This window comes from Dipodomys merriami, unplaced genomic scaffold (genome assembly GCF_024711535.1).
Source record: "Dipodomys merriami isolate MVZ:Mamm:240054 unplaced genomic scaffold, mDipMer1.0.p SCAF_120, whole genome shotgun sequence".
In the NCBI taxonomy this organism is placed as follows: domain Eukaryota; kingdom Metazoa; phylum Chordata; class Mammalia; order Rodentia; family Heteromyidae; genus Dipodomys; species Dipodomys merriami.
Genome location: NW_027202494.1, coordinates 2675361 through 2694511, shown reverse-complemented (window position 1 = coordinate 2694511; position 19151 = coordinate 2675361). Strand labels below are relative to the sequence as shown.

The following is a 19151-nucleotide window of genomic DNA, read 5'->3' as shown; positions in this document are numbered from 1 at the left end:
TACAACTGTGCACAGGAAAAGAGTAAGGACAAAAATGACAAACGTTTTGCAAGACTTCCAAATTTCATTATATGCATTATCTGTAAAGAAGTGACTTCTGTCACTCCTCCATCCAGTTTCAGAGGAAGAAACTGAGCAAACATGCTGCCTGGTTGAGCTTGGTTCAAAACCAATCTTTCTTCAAAGCCAGCTGCTTAACCATTCTATGATAGTTTCCAATAGTGCTTAATTGAAAGTTACAAGCTTATACTTGATAAGCAGATTTTGCTTTTCTATTCAATTGTGATTTGGAGATTTAGAGTTATACAGCTGGGAATGAGGTGAATCTGACAGCTGCCATCTTGGCTAGGGAAATACTCTCTGCAGTTAGAAACAGTGCTATTGAGGCCAACAATCTCTCTAGAGTCAGTGAGCTCTCATGGAGGAAAACCATTGGTAAGAGCTTGAGTCACAGGGGAAACTGGGCCAAGGAGTGTGGGTAGGTCCTTGTGAGCCATCACACAGCAGGCGCTTCTGACAATAGGGATCCAGTGCCCACTCTATGTGGAAAGAGGCCTCTTTAACTAACCAAGGGCAGGGTGTCTTGTTGGAAGGAGAGCCTGCAGTGTGGAGAACATGTCAGGTAGCAATGAGCACCATTCCTCTTGTGCAGATTCTAAATAGGCTTTAGGGCAGTGAGCAAGCAACAGCAATAGCTCCCAGGAATCCCAGAAAACTTTCCCCCCAGCATCTGGGTTCTTCTATAGAGTTTCACAAGGGATGACACACTTTATCTTCCAGTGTAGGCTTTTAGCACCTAGCCCTGATATATGGTCTAAGTTCCTAATGGAGAATCATAGCAGAAGCACTTAGTATTTTCCAGGTACATACAGCACCTAGAAATGCCCTCAACACTTTATTTGATGTTCTCATGTGATTCTTACAAAAGCTCAGAGAGAGAACTCTTACCATTGACCCCAACTACCAGATGAGGAAAATGAGACTCACAGAAGTACACTAATGTGTCCAAGGTTGTGTGTGTGTGTGTGTGTGTGTGTGTGTGTGTGTGTGTGTGTGTCCAACACAGTTATTATGTGACAGAGTTAGATTTTTCACTCTCTCTAAAGTTAACAAAAGTTTACTGTGTAGGGTGCTTGGAGGCTTCTCAATTGTTTCCATGACAACAGGCCACTCAGAGCCTCTGCTGTAGGATCAAGTGGATGGAAACATTGCTCTTAGAGAGATGGACTCCATGCTGGAATCACAAATATTTAAACAGGCTAGAAAAAATGGAAATTACTGGCTTGGCAAACTAATCTTTATATTCCCCGCTTTTCATTTTCATCCTATAAACCTCCTCTTGGTCAGGAAAAATTATTCCACTTGATGTTTGCTTTTAATTTTAGAAGAATGACCTCTGCTATGTAGAAAGGTGTATTTTGTCATCAAGCGTGTGTGCGTTTAGCCCCAGTAGTGGGAGGTCATGCCATTTTATTATGGCAGGCCTGTTACCTCAGAGAAGAATGAAAGAATAGGGAGCCAGGATTGCATTTTGAACCAAGTGCCCCAAGCATTCCTGGTGCATTATAAACACTTAAATAGGAATAACCCCTTTGTAGCCTTGGAAGTGTGTAGTGAGCTTATTAAATAACTGACAGCAGGGTTAAAGGAGAGAAGAGTGGGTGTGATCAACTAGAGCAGCGGAGGCCAGGATTAGAGCTTTGGGCAACTCCAGTTACATCGCTGGTGATGATTTTACGTGGGTTGGTGATGATCCTGAAAGTCCTGCTATACAGAGGGGGCTGTATGCTCACCCTTGCCAGTGACCAGAGGACATCCCCTTACTACGAAGAAGCACAGCGTACAAGCCTCAAAAATGCACATGGCTGTGTTCTCAGAGGTCTTGGACACAGGAACCACGTGGGGGATAGAGGCTGATTCCAGTTCAATACTCAAACTTCAAGAGAAAGAGTAGAAGTCTACACAATTCCTGATGCTTATACTAACAGCAGTGACAACCACAACACAGAAAATACTCTGAGAAATCCCTACCCTTGGAGGACCTTTCTACCGTCACTGGAGTACCTGCTGGGTAAAGGACTCAAGACCCTGCTTTATTTAAGAGTCTTTACCACTTTCTTTTGTCACTTATGTTGTTTCCAAGTCTCAGCAAGATATTAGATAACATTTAAATCAGTTTTAGAAATGTCTGACAAATAGCGGTTCATACATGTGTAAGCAAGTACGTGAATACACAAAGGATAGTTGGAGGCGGGGCTTTGGTCCTCTCTAGTCAGTAACAATGAGGCTGTTTAACAGCCTTAGGTCCTGAAGGATGAGAGAATCTGCTGGAGTGATGCTGTGGCCATGGAGGAGATCGGCGCCCAGGCCTCACTGACACTATAGGAAGGGAGCTCCTGCCGAATCTACTTCCTCTCCTCTGGTGTTGTGCTGATCAGTCCATGGGTCAAACCCAAGGAGAAGCTGAAGTCAGGCTGGTTCATGGATGCAGTTTTCCCAGGGCAGGAAATAGCTAGAAAAACAATGGAGGGTGGGTGGAAGGGAGTCAGCACACAAAGGTGACAAGGACAGGGAGGACTGGGCCTGAATCAGAGCAACCGAGTCTCTCTCTCCTGGGAGTCTGGAATCAGGGCTGAGGAGCGTGCAGGGACTGGCAGGGGGTGACTGGGAATATTATGCTGCAGTGGTCGTCAGAAACTATGTCAGGTGATTACAGTCCGTTGTGTGTTCAGTAAATCAATAGTTGTGTGATGTACAGAAAGACACAGAATCAAGCAGCAGAGCATGGACACTGTTCAGGGCCCTGCCTGTGGTCTCTTTTTCTGAAGATGGTCCATGCCTTGCCCTTGAGTTCTTATAATAATCTCTCTGCTGTTTGTACAAGCGTCTTTGGTGGAATTAGTAGAATTGTGATTCCCTAATTTATATAAACAACTTCTATTTTAGAGCATTTCCCCCCCCCCAAACTAGGAGATGGATTAGGTTCTTTATAAGCATTATCTAATCTCAAATAATCTAATATAATCAATAATCAAATAATATGATACTACTTTTTCTAGAAGTGTAAACTGAGCCTTAGGGAAGTTGGTCATTTGCCCAAAGTAGCAAAGCCAGTAAAAGACAGGGCCAGGTCTGGATCCCAGCTCATAGGATTATCAGTCCTGGCAACTTTCTCTCTTAGGAGAGTCTTTCCTGCCCTTCAAGTTGCCACCAAGATACTCGTGAGGTGCTGTAACTATGACTTTGTTGTACATTTGTCTCTAGCCATAGCCATACAGGGCTTCCTCATGCTTCCTCTTGCACATAGAACTTTTGAGCTGTTGAGCTGGTCCTTACTGTTAGCTCCACCTCCGTATCCATTTCCTCCCACCCCCACTTTGCCAAAGTCCTAGGAAGCTGACCTTGGAGGGCTCCCTATGGCTCCCGTTCAGATCTAGCTATTGGTGGGTGAGAAGGTCCAAGGGGAGCACAGTGTAATTCTTCATTTGTACTCTTGTGCCCTGTTCCCCACTGGCTGCTGGGTTTGTCCTTCTGGTGACTGATAATTCCTTGCCAGCTCCCTTACCTGTATGTAGACCTCTTCCTAAATTCTCTTCAGCATTTGGAATATGTTTTATTTCCCACAGGGGCCTTGTCCTGTGAATCGTGGTCCAGCTTATTTTTGTGAACCACCAATTGTATCTTAAGGACTGCAGATCCCAAAACTGGTAAGCTGAGTCCCTTAGGGTCACTCCACTGGGCACATTGGTCCTACTGCTGCAGGCTGCTGCAAATATACCTTTTATTTTCTGACAAGCAGGCCTGGGTGGGCCATCAGTGACTCGGGCTTAGGACATGCGGGAGGGGCTTTCATTACAGAGTGCTCCTTAATAATGCACACCACAGCCGTCAGGACGTCTTGCAAAACTCAGTGACAACTCCCTGGAAAGCTCTGTCATTACAGTAATAATTTGAATCAATAGTGTAGTAAAGCTGCCATACGTTTATTTCACCCAAGAGATTAAGCGAACAATTATATAACGCATTCTGCAGAAAATCCAAATGCTCCAGAGGCAAAAGGGGACTGTGTTCTTGTCCCTAACCAAATGCTCCTCTGCTAATACATTTATTTATTTATTTTGATGTTTTATTATCAGACTTTGAATTCCTCATTCAGAAAGAATAAACTAGAAAATTTGCTGCATTTTATTTTCCAGCCTGGGGAAGCCACTATGTGTTGACTATCCCCCTCCCTCTCTCTCTATGTATGTATATATGTGTGGTTCTCTCTCTCTATATATTTAAATATGTGTTTTTCTCTCTCTATATGTATGCATATGTGTATATGTGTGCGCATGTGTGTTTCTCACTGTACAATGCCCAATGCTACATTACCACCCTATGCATAGCAGAAGGGCACAACAGCTATGGTCTGACATGTGAGTGTAAGTAAGCGCCTCTGTCACTGAGCTTTGTTTTCCCAGCCTTCTCCTTTCAGCAGTGACCCATAAGCACCACTCTAGTCATTTGAAATGTCCATGGAGATGGTTTTATTTCTACATTGGTCAGAAGCAGATGCAGACAGCAGCATCTCCAGTGCTGGAGGCAGCATTAGCTTCGGGGGATGGAGGGTGGCACTGGGATTTTCTCTCTCTCCAGTTGTCTGGAGGGCTCTCTAATGTACATTCAGTAGTTTGAACTTGGCCATAATTACAGTCTTATTATCCTCACCAGCTTTACTTATCTCATTATCTCCTTTCTCCGGTGTTAGAGGTCAGTAGAACATCCCTTTTATTAGCCACTTAATCCTTCTATCTAGTAGTTCTAAACTCTGATTGATCCACTTAAAGTCCTTCTTTATAGTTAACTTTGCTGACATTTGAGATTCCCACCCCTCGCGTCATCTCACTGGACGCAAGCAGCCCAGTTCTCTGGACCAGCAGCCCATTATCATTAATTTTATTAGAAGGAAGTTGAGTTTCATCACTGCTCAACCAACAGCACTTTATTCTTTTTGTTCCCCTCTCTATTTGTTCTGGAGACTGACTCTTTTCTCTTTGTATACTTTACCCTTTTTTTCTAATTTTTTTGTGTGGCAGCTTGTGGACATCTGAAAATCTTTTCCGTAATAAGAAGGACATGATCTCATGCCCAAGCATAGACAGATTCAGAGTCTTGTGTGTGTGTGTGTGTGTGTGTGTGTGTGTGTGTGTGTGTGTGTGTGTGTGTGTGTGTGTGTGTGTGTGTGTGAGTGACACGAAACCCAGGTGTGTGCTGTGAAAGGTCTATTTTATTGATTCATTCAATGAATATTTATTGGTAAAGGGACTAAATCATCTCAAATCATTTCCTGCTACTCCTAATGCTGTATAATCTTTCCATGGCAAATATGTTCACAACTTGTCTTTGTTTTAATCTTTATCATGATGATAAATTTTCAGAATATATACACCATGGTAGAACAAACTCTATAATTTTTATCTTATCTATTTTTATGATCCACAAAGATGCTTTTATGGCATTTTGATAGTTCTCTCATATTTCCAACAATCATGATTAGATATTCCTGCCTGGGAATGCTGGGTTGAGGGCAAGGGTGAGATAAATCCTCCTGTCCTACACTGCTTCTGAGGCTTCAGGGTTGTTTCTGGCATCTGTGTGGTGTGCCCTTGTGGTGGTAGGGGTGCCAGGGTAAGGGGTGCAGGGGCACTGAGAGAATGTGGGGGATTAAGGTCACTGTGCATGAGCAAGGAAATTATGTCGGAGCCATGGCTGAATGCTTTCCTATAGGGAGACATTCACAAGGGTCCTTCATCCTCGTCATCATAGTCAGGATCTACCATGCCAGCTGGAGTCAAGAAGAGTATGTATTTTTTCCTGGACATTCTTGTTTACTAATTTTACAGTATTAATAGGATTACCTGTGGAGTTACTAGGGCTGTAAGAGAGTGAATCCAGCAAAGATGTCCCAATCATTACCATAGCCCCTTCTCTTCCATGGGGTTACTTGAAGACATATGGTTATCTGGGTAATAGTCTTTGGCAGTGCCTCAGAATTTCCCAAAGGTTGTGTTAGAACATAGCTGCCAGGCCTTAGCCCCAGAACTACTGATTCAGTGGGTCTGGATGGGGCCTGAGAATTTTTATGTCTTAATAAACGCCTGAGTAGGGCCGGGCACCGGTGGCTCACACCTGTAATCCTAGCTACTCAGGAGGCTGAGATCTGAGGATCATGGTTCAAAGCCAGCCCAGGCAGGAAAGTCTGTAAGACTCTTATCTCCAATAAACCCCTAGAAAACCAGAAGTGGTGCTGTGGCTCAAGCAGTAGAGCGTTCTCCTTGAGCTGAAGAGCACAGGGACAGTGCCCACGCCCAGAGTTCAAGCCCCATGACCGACCAAAAAATAAAAAATAAATGCCTGAGTGATGCTGATAATGCTTGTCCTTGAGAATCACTGAGCCATGTTGATCCTCTCCATTTCTGTTTCTTTGGAGGCTTCATAAGGAAAAATTTCTTTGTGGACCAATGACATAACTAGAAGGATATGCTTTGGGTTGTGGGAAGTGCTTTTTAATTTTAATCATTTCAAACATAAGCAAACCATAATGAACACCACTCACACCAGTCATTGCATTTAGCAAATGTTCGTAGTCGGCCATATGCCCATGAAGGTAACCATTGCTTGTGTAAAGGATTTACGTGACACAATTTATTTTCTTCCACACAACTGAAGGAGAGAGGTACTCTTATTATTCCCTATTTACAGAGGAAAAGTTGGTCTCAGAACTGCTTAAAGTTGCTTGTCCAAAGACTCTCTGCTAACAAGCAGTAGTCAAGCTTGCAGCCCAGGTAGATGGCCTCAGAGATTCTGTTCTTTTCCAGTCTGGCCTCCAGGCATTTAAAATATTTCTTTCCTTTTTTTAAGGGAAAAAGTAAAAGTTCCATCTATACCTTGTCTCTGACCCCATTTCCACTTGAGCAGATGCCAGCTGTTCTGGAGCTGGTTAGATTCCATAGCCTACATCCCGGTGGTCTCTTCCACTCAGTCATGATTCTCATATTCTGGCCTTTACTTCTCCAGAAAGAAAGTCAAGGTATAAACACCTCTCAGAACATGAGAGCAGGCATGACCCTTGGACACTGTGTAAAGCTGAAGTTTTAAGTTAGATATCCATTTAGTAGGACAATCCTGACTTGAAACAAAAACAGAGGTAGAAATCCAAGATATCATGCCATAAATGTAGCAGCCAGGTGGGGAGGAAGAGCTTGCAGCCCTGTCCTCCCTTGCTCCCTGTTTCCTGTAGCAGTTCTCAGGACTCCTTCCTGACAGCACTTTCAGGGTACTGTGGAGCACAGTGGAATAACCCACACTGAACAGGACTCTTGTGCTCACTGGGATGGGTGCTTTTGGTCAAGGCTTTGCCTACGGAGGTGCAGAGGTGATTGCTCCTCTTTCCTCCCACAAGCAGGGTCACAGCCTGCCAGGGCCAAGTCTGAAGCTGAATTCAGTTATTTGGCTTTGCCTCCTTTTGCCTGACTTCCTGAGCTGCTCATTTTGTCATTGTGTTCTTTTGTGTTGTTGTTGTTGTGCTTGTCAGGACTTATTTTCTTTGAGGAAAAAGGGCTTCAACCCCACACATTATGAGAAATAGGCTCTGACATGTATTTCTGTTCCTTTTCTAAAGATGTTTCCCTATACATTTTTTCAGTGTCATTAAACTCTAATAAGCTTCCTCAATAACTCCCTCCCTCACCCAAGCCGCACTTAACCAAGCATTTTCTGAAAACAAGGTGACTCTTATTTAAGGATTCTAAATGTATTCCAGTTCTTGGCAGTCTTAAGTACACAGCTGAATGCGTGCTAAGTCTAGCATGGATAATTACACCAGCTGTGACCTTTTAGAAACGTGTATTTGGACTAAAGCAATGTTTAGTCACTTTTGATTGACTTAGGTTTTACTTGGTTTATGTTTGGTAAACTTCAAACATTTGCTTCCATTTAAGCTGGTTAAACTCCCAAAGACAGTGCCATGTGCGGCCTGCTGTGTGGAAGGCCCCCTGTGTTGTTAGTGACATAGTGGGCTGTGTGTGTGTGTGTGTGTGTGTGTGTGTGTGTGTGTGTGTGTGTGTGTGCTCACACATACACTTGATTTGAGGGAAGTAGAGTGGCTGATGACATTTGGAAGCAATGCAGCATGACACAGCTTTGCATGGGGTGTGAAGTCCGAAAGGGCATTGGCTGTCAGGAGACAAATGTGAGCTGCTACAGCTCGACGATAGCACCATGCAGCTGTCAGGAGAGAGGGCTTGGAAGTGAGTTGCTATCCTATTTATGCTCAGCAGCCTAATGTGACCTTGAACTGTCCTCCTAAATGCCTGAGCACTGACCAGGTGGGCATAGGCTAGGCATTTCCTCCAGGAAATCCAGCCCCTTGCAGCCTCCAACAAGGATAACAAGGAGACAAGTGCTGCCCCTACTCACCCTCCTTTCCTCTTCCTTTCCACTCTTCCTTTCCTCCTTCCTTTGTGGTCCTAAGGCACTAGAGCTTACGAAGTAACTAGAAATGGGGCCCTTAGACTGCCTTTCTCTCTGCTGCTGCTGTAAGCCCAGCCCCATTTCACCATAGCAGCCACAGGCTGTCTCTGTGTATCTGGAAGACTGAGGCACTTTTTGCAGACGAGGTGAATGAGAACCATGCAACACAGCACAGGCTTTGTCAGACCCTGCTATAGACTCAAAATGAACAGAATCCTGGGGTCCAAAGGATGCCGTGCAGTTGGGTCACTGAGCCACTGACTTGAATTTGTTAAATGCCTCAGATTAATGTGTGTAGAGGGGAAGCAGGTGTCCTATGGCTATCAGCAACCACTGTACCAAAAACCATTCTAGTTAATCCCCCCTAGCACCCAGCACTCGTACATGCTCTCCCCTGCGCAGCTTTGATCCTCACTCTGCTGTTTTGTGCAGGTCCTGCTTAGATTTCCTTTCCTGGTAAAAACTGGGTTATTCACATATAATTCACATACCACACAGTTAAATATTTAAATAGATTTTTCCACCCATTCTCAGAGTTGCATAATCAATTTTTACAATTAAGTTTGGGACAATTTCATCATGTATGACAGAATCTCTTCTTCATTCACTATCGGTCCCTGTCCCTCAATTGTCCTCAATGGCAGGGAACAACTAATCTTCTTTTTGTCTCTGTAGATTGCCTATACTTGATACAAATAGAATCATACAAGGTGTGGCCTTTTGTGACTGGCTTCTTCCACTTAGCATAAATATTTTCAAGCTTCACCCATGTTGCAACATCTACCAGTACATAATTACTTTTTTTTTTTTGGGTCTGGTCGTGGGGCCTGAACTCTGGGCCTGGGTGCTGTCCCTCAGCTCTTCAGCTCAAGGCTAGCACTCTACCACTTGAGCCACAGCGCCACTTCTGGTTTTTTTCTTTTTTGCTTATGTGGTACTGAGGAATCAAACCCAGGGCCTCAGGCATGCAAGGCAAGCGCTCTATCACTGAGACACCTTCCCAGCCCCATAATTACTTCTTGTGGCTGGATAATTTTCTATTCTGTGGATGTATAAGATTTAAGATTCATTGGTTGATGGACATTTAGGTTGATTCTGCCTTTTAACTATTATGAGTAACACTATTTTGAACATATGTGTACCAATTTTGTGTGGGTATGTCTTTATTCCTCTTAGGTGTATTCCTAGTAGTGAGATTTCTGGGTCATATGGCAACTCTGTGAAACCTTTTGAGGGACTACTAGACTATTCTCTAAAGTGGCTGCCCCATTTTACAACCTTATCAGCAATATATGAGGGTTTTAATTTTCCTGTATCTTTGTCAACACTTGTTGTTGTCTGTCTTTAATTAGAGCTATCCCAGTGGACAGGAAATGATATCTCTCTGAGGCCTGATTGGACTTAACCACTGAAACTTGAATTTCTACTTAGCAGTTTCTAGGCCTCCCATCTTTGCATTTCACCAAGTGCCTGGTTCATGGCAAATGCTTGAACACAGTGTGGCTCGGTGAAGGGGATATTTTTCCACATTTGCATTCCCAGGAACATTCTTTCTCCGCCTCACAAACAAGACTTTTTTGTTCTCATCTTGTGATCTTCCACATCTGAGCATCTACCACTGTTTAAGAGATAATCGCTTCAACTGTCCCTAATGCTCCACAAAACCCAGTGAAGTATCTCATGTGAGTTCTCTTAGCTTCAGGTAGCCTGCCGATGTGCTAGGAAAGGCTGCTTGCCTTCCTCTTGGCAGATTCTGTGTGGGTTTCCCATGGCTGCTGTAATAAATTTCTTCAAACTCTGTGACTTAAAACAGCATATATGTATTAACTAACAGTTGTGTAGGCAAGAAATCCAATTTGGGGCTCACTGGCTAAGATCAAGGATTGGACAAAGCTAGTTCATTTTGTGGGCTCCAGAAGAGAATCTGCTTGCTGACTTTTCCTACTTCCAGAAGCCCCTCATGTTCTTTGGCTTTTGGTCCCTTCTATCAACCTGCTGGCGATAGTTTTGCAAAAAACCACCAGATTAGACCACAAAGCCAGAATATTTAGGGGCTAGAAGGCTTAGTTTTATGACTAAATCAATATTAACAGTTTGAGATGACTACACAAATGACAAAGACAACGGGGGAATTGTTACCCAGGAAAATCCTTGTCACACAAAAGGCCTGGAATTAACTCAGGATATCAGACAAAGTGAACAAAATCACAGTATTTGCTCTTTGTTAAACAATCACTAATTTTGGAGGTCACACCACTGAGCAATCATTATTTACTTCTTCCTTGCTTGCTGGAGAAAATAACTCTAATGTGTAGATTATGAGTACACTTGTTGAGATTACTTTGCACAACTTTTAAGTTTATAAGAGTCATTTAACTGCTTTCACTGAAAGTATCTCGCCTTTGTTAGAGCCTACTGATACCTAATGCTATCATACCTAATGGCGTTAAAGGCTGGTGTTTCTGTCTTTATATTGTTCCTGTTCTCTTTACTGCCCACCTTTGATTCAGATTCTACTGGCTTCAGTGTAGACATGTTGATCATTTCAGAAATGTTTTATCCCAGACTCTCATGCAGAGTTAACTTGGCCTCTTGTCCCTTTGGATTCTTCTACCCTGCCCTGTGCTTTCTTGGCAGCTCAAGCTCTGAAAGTTCTTCAGTCCAGGGCATTTGTGTAAGATTGATGCCAGTTCTAACTCAGCAGTTTCTGCACAGAGTTGTCTATCTATTACTCCATCAAGTGCAAGACCAAAATGGAAAACATCTTTTGAAACTGTGACTGTAACGGATGGATAGCTACCAAACTTTAGTTCATCCTAGAACATTTATAAAAGCCAGCTGTTCTTCTGCTAAGAAAGCTGCCTGGTCACCCCTGGTTAGTGATAACTGTCTCTGACTTGCACTGGCTGTCTGAGCTGAAGTTCCAATAAAGAAACTTTTCCTGTCTTGTTCATAATACGTGGCTTGATCTCATTTTTAGTCTTTTCATGAGATAGTGTCCTGCTGCCCAGTGTCACTTTCATCCATTTTAAGACCAGCAGTGTAGTATTCCTCAGACTCTTCTTTCATAGTCTCCATTCAACAGCAGACTGCTTTCTGATTCCACTTTTAAGGAGCCAGCTGGATGATAGATGGTAATCGCTCTCATTTATTGTCAGTTGACTAGCAACCTTAATTCCTCAATTCTGCAATTCTGTACAATACAAAATATTCACAGGTTCTGAGAAATAAATGGGCATCTTTGGGAGTCAGTATAATGGGTATCACATCTTGCGTCCTATTATCCTACTCCCTCTTCCTTCCTTCCTTCCTTCCTTCCTTCCTTCCTTCCTTCCTTCCTTCCTTCCTTCCTTCCTCGCTTCCTTCCTTCCTCCCTCCCTCCCTTCCTTTCTTCTCTCCCTTTCTTCCTCTTTTCCTTCCTTCCCTCCCTTTCTTCCTAATGCTTACTACCACCATGTTTTAATAGATGATGGAACAGAACAAACTATCACTTTACTGAGCACACTGGCAGGTCAGTGGCAATTCTGGGGTCATTACTGAAATGCCAACAGCAGTAGAAACTGTCTATCAAAATTGGCCTTGTAACATGTAGGTCTTTGGGGGTATATTTTTAATAGAGCTTTAGCATCATAAGGTTCATTTCCTCAAGAATATTATTAATTTGCAAAACATAGAATGCAATTCTTTCATCCTTTAATCAGAGCCATTTAAAATGCAAGTTATTCAAGCATCATACAGAAAGAGGATAAGTTTCTAGGTGGTATAATTGCATCAAGGAGCTGGAGTAGAGTTGGAGGAGGGTCTTGGGTCAGGGTCCTTCTGACTTGTGGCCTTCACTCTGAGTGAAGGCTAGAACGATGCCTAGGGAAATAACTAACTTAAACTTGTGGGGAGTGGTGAATGGGAGAAGGGGAAAGATAAAGGAGCCACAAAGCATCTTTTTAAATTTTTCCATAAACACATTTGCAAGATGACAGATGAAAGCAATTTTGTTCATTCAACAACTCTTTAGTTTGGATGTGCAGTTTGCAAAGTGGAATATTATGCAATGGGTGTGGGGCAAGAAGATTGTAAAGGAAAAAGAAAGGAAGGGAAAGAAATCCAGACAGAAACACCCTTACTGTCAATAAGACAATACACAGTCACATCCTTATATCCCACAGGGCTGGAAAGGGCATTCTGATGTGGTCTGTGGTGGATGGTTACCATTTTCTGACAACTCACTCTCCAAAGTTTGTAGTATTGGTAAGAGCTGGTACCCCATGTAGAAACCACAGCAGGAAGATGTTCTAGATGCAGAGACTGGGCACTAGTCCCAGGCTTGTCCAATCAGGATGGAGTGGGACCAGGCAAAGGGACAATTGAGATTCTTCGATTGAAGCTGCCACAGTGTCTCATAGCACCACGATGTCTGCTATCTTCATTAAGCTGCTTTTACCAAAAGATACTGCCTGTGAGTCCTTGGAGGCTGTCTTGGTTCTTACTTTCCAATTTGGTCCTCCATCTATCATGTGAACCTCAATTTCATCCTCTAAATTTTGTCTGCTTAACACTGCAAAATCTATTTTCTGTTACTTACAACTTAGTACTCTGGAATGTAACACTATTTATTTGCTAGGAGAAAATAAGTATAGTGGTCACTGACGGAAACTCTTAGGAAATCTAGCAAGGGTTTTCTTCCAGATCTTTGCATGTCTACTTTCTCCTGGCATTTGGGTCATGGCTAAGTATTGTCCCAGAGATGTCTATCACAACCAGCTTGTCTAAGTCTACTGCCTTACTTCCCTTGACCAAGACAGTTCAGAGCTTTGGCTGTACATTACAGTAACCTGATCTAATCTGCCACAGAGCCCCATTTCACTGGTCTGGAGAGTGAGCTGGGAATCTGGATGTTAAAAATGAGCACAGGTGATTCTAATGCACAGCTGAGCTTGAGGAACTGCAACCTCAACTTATCACCTTTAACCTAATATGTGCTTTCTACTTTTCTGATAGGAATATTGGTTGTCTTCTTCCTCCAGAATTGAAGCTCAGTGAGGGCAGGATCTTTGTCTTGTTCACAAGCTCACTGTAAATAATACCACGAATACTGGCTGAATGAATGTATGAGCTGCTTGCCCTTCAGGGTGCTCAGATTTGTTCTAGCTGATACCTGAGATTTCATTATTAGAGCTTGGGCTCTCAGGTGTTCTAGACCTGGAGCTGAGCTGGAGGAAGGAGAGTGGAGCTGACAGGGGCAGACAGAAGGACTCTTGACAGAAGGGCTGTCAATGAGAACAATGAGGAAGAGAGAAGCCAGAAACAATACTTTGAGCTGCAGAAATGGAGCCCACAGAAGAAGGGACCTGATCTAGAGAAGAGGCTGCATGTACAGCTTCTTCCTGGGCAGGAATGCCCAGCAGGCTTGATGTGATGTCCCCCTCTCCCCCCGCCTGCGGATTTTTTTTTCTGTCTTTCGGACTTCCTCTCACACCAGTACCTCCCTTCTTCTTTCCCTGCTCCTTCTCCAGTTTGCGTATGGAACAATGAGCCCACAGATCTGCTTCTTTAATAATGCTGTGTACATCCAGGCTTGCTTCAGGCCAGGAGATTGTTGCAGATAAAATAATGAGCATCCCTTCTTTTTGGTCCCCACTGTCCCTTACCTCCTGTGGCAACAGACACCTCTGTCTCAGCAGGCTCACACAGACCCCTGCCAGGCTTTTCACTCACCTGCCTGAGACTCCCTTTAACATCAGAAACCCAGCCAAGAGCCAGAAAGAGTGAAATCGCCAGCCACCTCAGGTAGATCCAGCCTAGTTTCTCTCTCAAGGTCGTCCTCAGACATATTATTAGATGATGCTGTGGCCAGCAGGGAGCCTGGGTGTCTAAATTCAACCCAATTTCTTCAGGATGTGCCTGGCCAACTAGGATTAAATAGGTGGAACTTAAGATCAGAAAATGATGGTTTCTCCTGCCTGCAGGAAGCATTTCCCACAGCATGCCTCTCCCCAGAGAAGGCGTCTGCTGGGCATCTCAGGGCAGTCTGGCTCTTTTGGGAACCACTGGTGATCCCTTGTGGTCATCTCCATTCCCCTAATGAGAGCAACCACCTGTGGTGTGAATTTCTGCAATGAGCCTACATCCCTTCAACATCAAGAACGCTCCCAAGGAAGCAGTACAAGTGTGGGATCCCTCAGCCTGCCCAAGATGGAGCTCAAAGGAACCCTGACTACTTTTGCTCTGGAGGAATCAGGGCCCTGCCTGTCCACCACTCTGTCCCTATCTGTCTATCCTTCTGTCCCAGGAAAGTGCTTCTCTCCATTCGTCTCTGGAGGTAGAACTCAGCACAGTCCCTCACTCTCTAGCGCGAGCCCATCTCACTGTAGTTGTGCCTGTGTGCAGGTGACATTCTGTCAGTTAGTGCATGTCTTCTTATTGAACCCAGTGAAAGCAGGGAGTTTTAGTCTCATTTTCTTCTCCTTTCTAGCAGTAACTTTTAGCTCCTTCCTTCACCATTCCTTCCTACTTTAGCAACTGAGCTCTGAGTTCTCTCAGAGTAAAACATGTACAGATAAAAGACCACATTTCTCAGTTTCTCGTGTAGCTAAACGTAACCAGGAGAATCAGTCGTGGATATCATTATATCTGGGATATATGTAGAGTCCGCCAGGGGAGATAGGATTCCACTGGGAGAAAGCCCTTTGCCCTCTCAGCTTGAGATGTACACACAAGGACCAGACTGTGGGCAGCCATTTTTAAAGCATGAGGTAAAACTGCAGGTTGATGAAACAGCAAAATAGAGAGAGGCTGGGTCCCTGATAATCAGGGAGTTCCTCACCAAATCTGGACCTCTTTATTTGGTTAGGAACTCTTGGTCTGGGGCTTTTATTTGGTTTTTTTAAAAAATCATTTCTATTGATTCTTTACCATATAAAATTTATTCAGGTCACATCCATTTGAAGTGGTAAGATCACAGCTAGAGAGAAAGTAATCTGGTAAGAAGTCTATTTATAAAACCTGTCACGAAAGCTTTCTACTCTGTTGTACATTGTCCATATTCTTTTGTTAAAAACATATGACGTAGAGCTGAACTTATTAGTTCAGTTATTAGTTATTAGAACTTATAACTTAATAACTGAACTTATTAGTTCAGTTATTAGTTATTAGAAATACGTCATTATTCAAAATCATATCTCATGTTGGAAAAAGAGCTTAAAACCTGAAAATTGCCCCCCTTGATTTCCTCTTTAAAACTTCTTCCTTCACATTTTCTTTTCTCCGTCACCATGCATACTCTTAGTTCTTACTGCCCTTTTCCAGAGAAGCGAAGCTTTATGTACACAGCTACACCTACCACAGAAATGGAAAAATAGAAGGCTACAGCGAGACATAAAAACAAAACACTCTTAAAAATGATCACAAATCAAGTAGAAATATCCTGGCAGCTTTTACAATTGATCTCTGTTTTTGTAGAAAATCATTAGATAAGAATATGTAAAAATTTTACCAATGTAAATAAGTCCTCTGCTGTTCTGGCTGTACAGGTGACCCATACCTACAGACACCGTGTGGCAGCTCACATGTTGAAATGAACGTGGTTTCTGTTCTCAGGGCCCTTCGCTCAACACTCCCAACCAGAACAGTTATCGATTCATGTGAGCGTCACTGGAGCTACTCAGTCCCATAGGAAACCTGCAGACTCAGTACTTGAAGAATACACACTGTACCACTAGCCCTCTTGGTACGATGATATGATAAAAATAAAATGACACATGCAAGAAGAATACCAAGTGGAGTGCCTAACTAATGGACATTCGTTAAGCTCATTTACTGAAAGAATCTGACTCATGAAGGGACTTTTTGAGACTTACTACAATTCCTTTCATTGTCAGAACAATAAATATGGTGTTACTTTATCAAAAGATTTAATGAGAAATTAGGCAAAATGCACAGAGCCTATCCAGGTGAACTCATTCATTAGACTTTGGAAGATATCTGCCTTGTGCAGCTGGCAAAGAATGATGTCAGCCTGGAAGAAGAGGCAGCTAATCAGATTAGACTAATGTGGGAAATGGATGAGGGGAAGCTTGCCATAAGTGGGTGTCCATATTGGAAAAACTCCATGCTGTGCTTCCAGGGGGCACATAACCCAAAGGTCTCTCTCACTCCCCACCCTGGCGTTTTGTCTGGGACAGCACCAGTGTTCTGCTCAAGTCTAGTGTGAGTGAGGAGAGGTGGGAGGGGATGGAGGCTGAAGAAAGGTTGGAGCCTTTCCCAAATCTTCACCTACTCATGCCAGACCTGAACATACTGTTCACAGTCCTGCCTGTCTTTTGACCTCACCGACACTTTGTCTGTAGTGGAGATCTATCCGTAGCAAAACTCTAGAGCTGTCTTTTTTCTTGGATATTTTCAATTCCATTAAAACACTTATTAAAGCAGTGTCTACTATAAGCCTCACATTGTATCAAGCACACTGTATTTCAATCTAGCAGTTCTTTTTGCGCTTCTTTAGCAAAATTCCCACTTATTCTCACAGTTCTTAGTCTCCAGGGAGTAGATCTTGAGGTGCCCTGAAGCAAAAGTACAAATACCACCCCTGACAGACTGCATTCTAACTTTCCAGCGGAATAGTCATATTTGGACATGACTGAAGCCTCCATCCAAACTGTAGCACATTCCTGAAAAGCAAATTCAAAGACACCTGTGCACGGCACTAGTTTGCTTTCTTCTACTGTTCCAGTGTATTCCACAGAGGAAGGCACTTCTGGCCAGGACTATGACAGTGCCCAGTCCTCTGCATTCCATCTCCCTGCTAGCTTAAATAAGTGCTCGTGGAGCTCTTCCTAGAGGCCTCTCATTTGACCCTGCCCTGAGAAGTGGCATCCCAGCAACACAAAGCTGACTAATTATTCTCAGGTTCTGTGTTTGTGAATTTGCATACTTGCATACTTGCTTAAATTGTTTGTAAGCACCCGAGTCAATACTTGTAACATTACACAGTTGCTGGGGACCTATGCAAAACAATGGGAAATCTGGGTCATCTGATACAAATTTTGAATGAGATCATGACCTCCCTTTTTTCTTCACTGTGAGCAAATGTCCTCTTTGTGGTGTATTTGGTGCCCACCTTTCTGAGTTTTGTGTTCTTTGTTGGTTTTGCTGTTGTAAAGCACTAAAGTGCAGTGAGTGGTCCTGGGTGTACACAGGCTGTGGTGGGCAAGCCCTGTGGGGAAATGCTTGTTAGATAACCAATCTCATTCAGACAGGAGTTAGAGTGCTATTGGTGTGTGCTCTCTGTTCATGAGCCAACAATACAGATCAGATAAGGTGTCTTTCACCAAAACCACACAGCAAACAAGCTTTTGAGTTTGTCTTTCCCAAAGTTTCATCACATATTAGACTGTTATCAGAAGGATGGACCTTTTTCAAAATAGATGTGACTGAGTAGTGGTTTAGTGAGCTTTCTGTTGCTGTGAAACAATACCTGGGATGAAGTGATGGAAGATTTATTTTGGCTTAAGATGTGGGAGGCTTCTGTTAGGTTACTTGGTCCTGTTGCTTTGGGTCTGTGGCGGCACCATACACAGGAAGCTTAAATTAGATTGTAAGGGTGGGGCTGGATGGAAAAGGAAATGGGACAAGTACAGCAAAAATAATCAGTGTGCATACAGGATAAAGAAAGTGGGAAATGTGAAATGAGTCAGGAGGGAGGGAACAGATCAGATGGGAGAGAACAAAAGAAGGGGAGACTCTGATCAAGAAGTATTAGATACTTGTCAATCCTAACCCCCTTTGTACAACCCTGTGAAGTTCAGAAAAAAATTTAAATGTGTTGCTTTTTTGTTTGTTTGTTTTGAGACAATTTCTTGTTTCCATTATAGACCAAGCTAGCATGGAACTTGTGATTCTCCCACCTCCAACTCTAAGTGCTGGGATTACAAGTATGTGCTACCACATGTGGCTTTGTGTTGCATGGTTGTAATGGTCAGGGAATATTGTGGTAGCAATAAAGCAATGAGATAAGAAATTCTTTCTTGGCTGCTAGGTGGTATCAGTGCAGGCTAGTAGGGAGCCTGAAGTCCCACCTTTTGTAAATAAACTACATCCCCAAATAAATGCAGAGTAAGGAGTTTGAATGTTTATCCCTACCTGGAAAAAATGAAGTGGCGTGATCTGTTTAGTGGCAGTCTGCTAAAATATGATTAAGTTCCCAATGCTAATAAAATAATGGAAATGTTTTCAATTGAAAACTCTCCCATTATAACACGAACTAGGAAAATCTCAACTAGAATGAGAAAAGAAAAGTGACAAATACCAATGCTCAGGTGGCACCAATGCTAGAATTATCTGACAAAGATTTTAAAGTAGCCACCATGAAAATGCTTCAGTGAGGGGGGCTGGGAAGGTGGCTCAGTGGTAGAGTGCTTGCCTTGCATGCCTGAGGCCCTGGGTTCAATTCCTCAGCACCACATAAGCAAAAAGAAAAAAGCCGGAAGTGGCGCTGTGGCTCAAGTGGTAGAGCACTAGCCTTGAGCTGAAGAGCTGAGGGACAGCGTCCAGGCCCAGAGTTCAGGCCCCACTACCGGACCCAAAAAAAAAAAAAAAAAAAAAAAGCTTCAGTGAACAATCACGAACATGCTAGAAGCAAATGG

General features: G+C 43.2%; 1 long non-coding RNA gene across 2 annotated transcripts in view; it reads left to right on the top strand.

The window, feature by feature from the left end:
* LOC138823493 (uncharacterized) overlaps window positions 1–19151 on the top strand; it is a 73592-nt gene that overhangs the window by 18388 nt on the left and 36053 nt on the right. Inside the window, exon 1 of one of the 2 annotated variants that reach the window (XR_011370838.1) lies at window positions 3643–3707. The exons of the other annotated variant lie outside the window; for it this stretch is intronic. This is a non-coding gene — a long non-coding RNA (uncharacterized lncRNA). Of the gene's footprint in view, window positions 1–3642; window positions 3708–19151 lie in introns of those variants that run through there. 2 annotated transcript variants of the gene reach the window in all.